Consider the following 6,205-nt stretch of genomic DNA (forward strand, 5'->3'; position numbering starts at 1 on the left):
TGCAAGGTCTTCCCGAAAAGAGGCGTTGTCTGGATGGGAGCATATGTTGCTCTAACACTCTGTATACTGTTCAGCCTACGTTGAAATCAAACCCTTCTTCTGCCAGAGAGGAGACTCTGCCAGACTACTGAGCAACCAGAAGAAGACGCTGACACGAGGATACGCTGCCACAGACCATGGATCACCAGCCTTGGACCAGGGTACCAGCCTTCTGAAGAGAAAGAGGGACAGCTAGCTCAGCCCTTTCCTCAGCAACAAACCCTTCTTGTGCCAGGGAGGAGACTGGAGAAGCCAGCCCAATGCCTTGCCTGTATTGTTTTGTACCTGAATTCCTCCAGTAAAGAAGCACCCTGGTTTACTGCAGACCCTGACTCTCTAGACTTATTTCCCATTGGGGTGCACCACGCCTTACCATCCCTTCCGGAGAGCAGCAACACGTGGTGACACTTCGACGGTGTCCGAGGGCCACCCCAAACCTGGACACTTCACTTAGTCACGAAGCGCATTTCTGTGCACGGGATTTCGTGTGAGATCTTCAGTCAAAATGGCGGCTGGCTCTTTGCCCTCAAAATGATGAGGTATTTATTTATTTTTTTTACTGCCACTCAGGGAAAATCGATTCATTACCATGAAGAACGAGGAATTTCGTCTTCATGGCGAATTGAGTTTTCCCAAAATTTTGATCGAATTCCACTACGTCAGGTTCGATTTGCTCAACACTAATCACGAGCATCCAATATTGACCGTCGGCCTTATCAGGTACCAGGTCCAGGATGAGCTGGCCTGTCAGGTTCACATTTGTGCTTCCTTCTCCTAGCCCTAGGCTATACTTCAACTAAACGCTCTCACTGGAATAAACTGGTTTAGAACGACTCTAGAATGTTCTGCCCTCTCTAAGCCCTTATTCACGTGTGCTCACCGTGTTCTCCACCGACAGCACAGGTACCCATTCATTTTAATATGTGTATTCACATATCCATGTTTTAGCACAGTCCATGGTTTTAGTATGAGAACGTGCTCTATTTCTGTCCATTTTGGTTTATGGATCCATCACGCCCACCATATTGGTATTAATCCGGAGTGGACATCGTATGATGGACTAGATAAACACGTATATTGAGGTGAATGAGTAAAAAATGTGATTCCAGAAATATTACAAACTGTTCTATAACCTGGAGTTAAACTTTTGACATTTTTAAGCAGAGAAGGACCTGTTACCTCTCCTGAGGTGTTTATTTTAGTTACTACCTGCATTCCCAATGCATTAATAATTCTGGAATATTCTTTTCATTTAACTCCATTTGTACCATTCCTCTATTATTCCTACTAGAAGTTTGTGAATAAATGGCTAGCAGTCTGCAATAAAAGCCTGCTTGGATGTTACCAGTTGAGGGTGTGTCCCTAAATAGTCTGACACCATCCAATCAGTGCTGTCCTTTCCTAGACACATTTGAACAGTATCTAGTGAGCTAGGAACGGCGTTACACCTAGAGACTCCGTTCTCCCTGCTGCTGCCGCAACCAGGGTCAGACTGGGCCACCAGATGATTCTCCGATGGGCTCGGGCTCTCACAATAATGGACCTCTAATAAAATAGGGCCCTCAAGGTCCTATAAACACAGAGGGTGTGCCCTCAGAATCATTTCCTCTGGTAGCCCCAAAGGACTCCAGTCCAACCCTAGCTGTACTTCTACACGTTGATTGACAGGGCCAGGGATTGTGAACGTCATCACTGCCTGGTCTTGTCAAAGTGGAGAGGGTGCAGCAGTTGCAGAAAGAGGAGAGTGTCTAGGTGTAATGGCAACGCCCCGTTGCTCCTGGAGGCTCATTTGCATATATTAAAACTTCTTTTTTTTCTTCAATGAACTGAGGCAACGTATCCGGATGGGTCCAAGACAGCTCAATTCCAGTGCACCTATCTAAGGTCAGCCTGTTCTAAGCCGATGAAACTGGCAACAAGCCCTTTCATTATTCAAACTGATAAAAAGCGTCAATCTACCCGAATTTGCAGGGACTGTCCCTATTTTTCAGAGACAGCCACTGCAAATTTGGGCAATCCAACTTTTTATGCTCAGGACCATTTTACACCAGTCTGGATTCAGATGGTCTGCAGTGGGGGCAGAAACTGAGGCCAGGAATGACAATCTCTACTGAGGTGACTATAATAAATACACTTGATGGCATTGGCGGATCCAGGGGGAGGGGTGCAACGGGACAATTGTGGAAGAGCTCATCTCTATATTCATTTGATGAACTGTGCGGGGCAGGGGAGAGGCGTCTCCCTTGCCCGTTCCTCTGATAGGCTACAGGCACTAGGCCTGCGGCCTATCAGAGGACAGTGCAGGCGGCGTGAGTCATCGCACCGCCTGAGTCGTACAGAGCTGGACACAGGCCGGAAGAGGCCTGCATCACATCGCAGTGTCATGGAGGTAAGTATAAGTGTTTATTGTTTTAATTATTTTTAATACAGTATGGCAAGAAGGGGGGTGGGGCCCTATATACTGGCACATTATGGGGGGAGCACTATGGAGAAGGTGGGAAGGAGTACTATGGGGCATCTAATGGGGGGCTTCATTACTGGCACATTATGGGGGAGCACTATGGGGAAGGGGGAAGGATTACTATGGGGGCATCTAATGGGGCCCCATATACTGGCACAGTATGGGGGGAGCACTATGGAGAAGGGGGAAGGAGTACTATGGGGGCATCTAATGGGGGCCCTATATACTGGCACAGTATGGGGGGGCACTATGGAGAAGGGGGGAAGGATTACTATGGGGGCATCTAATGGGGGCCTATATACTGGCACATTATGGGGGGGAGCACTATGGAGAAAGGGGGGAAGGAGCACTATGGGGCCTCTAATGGGGGCCTATATACTGGCACATTATGGGGGGGAGCACTATGGAGAAAGGGGGGAAGGAGCACTATGGGGGCATCTAATGGGGGCCTATATACTGGCACATTATGGGGGGGAGCACTATGGAGAAGGGGGGAAGGAGTACTATGGGGGCATCTAATGGCGGGCTTAATTACTGGCACATTATAAGGGGGAGCACTATGAAGAAGGGGGAAGGATTACTATGGGGGCATCTAATGGGGCCCTATATACTGGCACATTATGGGGGGAGCACTATGGAGAAGGGGGGAAGGAGTAGTACGGGGGCATCTAATGGGGGCTTAATTACTGGCACATTATGGGGGGAGCACTATGGAGAAGGGGGAAGGATTACTATGGGGGCATCTAATGGGGCCCTATATACTGGCACAGTATGGGGGGAGCACTATGGAGAAGGGGGGAAGGAGCACTATGGGGGCATCTAATGGGGGCCCTATATACTGGCACAGTATGGGGGGAGCACTATGGAGAAGGGGGGAAGGAGTACTATGGGGGCATCTAATGGGGGCCCTATATACTGGCACAGTATGGGGGGGGCACTATGGAGAAGGGGGGAAGGAGTACTATGGGGGCATCTAATGGGGGCCTATATACTGGCACATTATGGGGGGGAGCACTATGGAGAAAGGGGGGAAGGAGCACTATGGGGCATCTAATGGGGGCCTATATACTGGCACATTATGGGGGGGAGCACTATGGAGAAAGGGGGGAAGGAGCACTATGGGGGCATCTAATGGGGGCCCTATATACTGGCACAGTATGGGGGGAGCACTATGAAGAAGGGGGGAAGGAGTACTATGGGGGCATCTAATGGGGGCCTATATACTGGCACAGTATGGGGGGAGCACTATGGAGAAGGGGGAAGGATTACTATGGGGGCATCTAATGGGGGCCCTAAATACTGGCACATTATGGGGGGAGCACTATGGAGAAGGGGGAAGGAGTACTATGGGGGCATCTAATGGGGGCCCTAAATACTGGCACAGTATGGGGGGAGCACTATGGAGAAGGGGGAAGGATTTCTATGGGGGCATCTAATGGGGGCCCTAAATACTGGCACATTATGGGGGGAGCACTATGGAGAAGGGGGAAGGATTACTATGGGGGCATCTAATGGGGCCCTATATACTGGCACAGTATGGGGGGAGCACTATGGAGAAGGGGGGAAGGAGCACTATGGGGCATCTAATGGGGGCCCTATATACTGGCACAGTATGGGGGGCACTATGGAGAAGGGGGGAAGGAGTACTATGGGGGCATCTAATGGGGGCCCTATATACTGGCACAGTATGGGGGGGCACTATGGAGAAGGGGTGAAGGAGCACTATGGGGGCCCTCTATACTGACACATTATGGGGGGGCACTATGGAGAAGGGGGGGAAGAGCACTATGGGGGCATTATATAGGGGCATTTAATACTGGCACCCATTTTGGTGCCACTATGGGGAAGGGGGGGGGGGGAGAAGCATTATGGGGGCATCTATGTGGGGCAGTCTATAGGGGCATTTTATACTGCCGCATTATGAAGGGAACTATGGGGGCATCTTCTGGGGGCACTATATAGGGCAGGGAGGAGCACGATGGGGGCATCTTCTGGGGGCAATATATAGGAGTGTTTTATACTGGCACACATTATAGGGGCACTATGGGCACCTTAGCTCAACTGGGGGCACTAAGTGTTTTTTGTAGTGGCACACAGTACAGTGCACTCTGGCACAGAATTATTACTATTGTTGGGAGTTTTGGAGCACTATTACTGTGGGGGCGCCCTGGCACAGTATCATCTTAGCACAGTTATTTTTGGGGGGACATTATGGTTACACTATTAGTGTCAGGGGCACTATTTGCTGGGTGCAGTTATTTTTTTGAGCATTGTGTTCCAATAATTATTGAAGGGGGGCTATCTGTGTGCAACTAGTATTTTCAAGGGATTTATCTGTTTCTACCGTATAGTTTTGGGGGGCACAGCGTCTCAGTATTGGGGGTGCATGATGGGATGTTGAGAAAGTGGGAGGAAAAGTAGGAAAATAAGATGTCTGTCTGTCAAACTCTGCAGAGATGAGAGATGGCTGAAAGAAATCATCATGGTGGTCTGGTCTGAATGGAGAAGATGAAGAGAGAGAATAAATACATCAAGGGAGACATCACTGGATGTAAGAGGTATTGGCGCGATATATGGGTGGGGCTGTGTGTCGGTGTGACTTGAGGGTGGGCTGGGACACAGGGACCCCATAATCTCCTATTGCCTGGGGAAGTGCCCCTCCCGAGACCAGGCTCTGGATCCGCCACTGCTTGATGGGCAGCATCCATGTGCCTTGGCAGTGTGATACTTATCTGAGTAATAAGTGGCCATCTGCTAAATCTGATGCCATTGTTATGCCAGGAAACACTTTGGGTCAGCCTGTGTAGTTGTGCACGGGCAGTGTGAGAAACCTGTAGTCCCATATGAGCGAGTACAGGAGGGGGAGGGGGAGGAGGGCAGAGGACACACCCTCCAGAACAACAATCTGTGGAGGGGGAGGAGGGCAGAGGACACACCCCTCCAGAACAACAATCTGTGGAGGGGGAGGAGGGCAGAGGACACACCCCTCCAGAACAACAATCTGTGGAGGGGAGGAGGGCAGAGGACACACCCCTCCAGAACAACAATCTGTGGAGGGGAGGAGGGCAGAGGACACACCCCTCCAGAACAACAATCTGTGGAGGGGGAGGAGGGCAGAGGACACACCCCTCCAGAACAACAATCTGTGGAGGGGGAGGAGGGCAGAGGACACACCCCTCCAGAACAACAATCTATGGAGGAGGAGGAGGAGGGCAGAGGACACACCCTCCAGAACAACAATCTGTGGAGGGGGAGGAGGGCAGAGGACACACCCCTCCAGAACAACAATCTGTGGAGGGGGAGGAGGGCAGAGGACACACCCCTCCAGAACAACAATCTGTGGAGGGGAGGAGGGCAGAGGACACACCCCTCCAGAACAACAATCTGGGGGGGGGGGGGGGGGGCAGAGGACACACCCTCCAGAACAACAATCTGTGGAGGGGGAGGCGGGCAGAGGACACACCCCTCCAGAACAACAATCTATGGAGGAGGAGGAGGGCAGAGGACACACCCTCCAGAACAACAATCTGTGGAGGGGGAGGAGGGCAGAGGACACACCCTCCAGAACAACAATCTGTGGAGGGGGAGGAGGGCAGAGGACACACCCCTCCAGAACAACAATCTGTGGAGGGGGAGGAGGAGGGCAGAGGACACACCCTCCAGAACAACAATCTGTGGAGGGGGAGGAGGGCAGAGGACACACCC

The sequence above is a fragment of the Bufo bufo genome, chromosome 2, assembly GCF_905171765.1.
Source record: "Bufo bufo chromosome 2, aBufBuf1.1, whole genome shotgun sequence".
NCBI classification, from domain to species: Eukaryota; Metazoa; Chordata; class Amphibia; order Anura; family Bufonidae; genus Bufo; species Bufo bufo.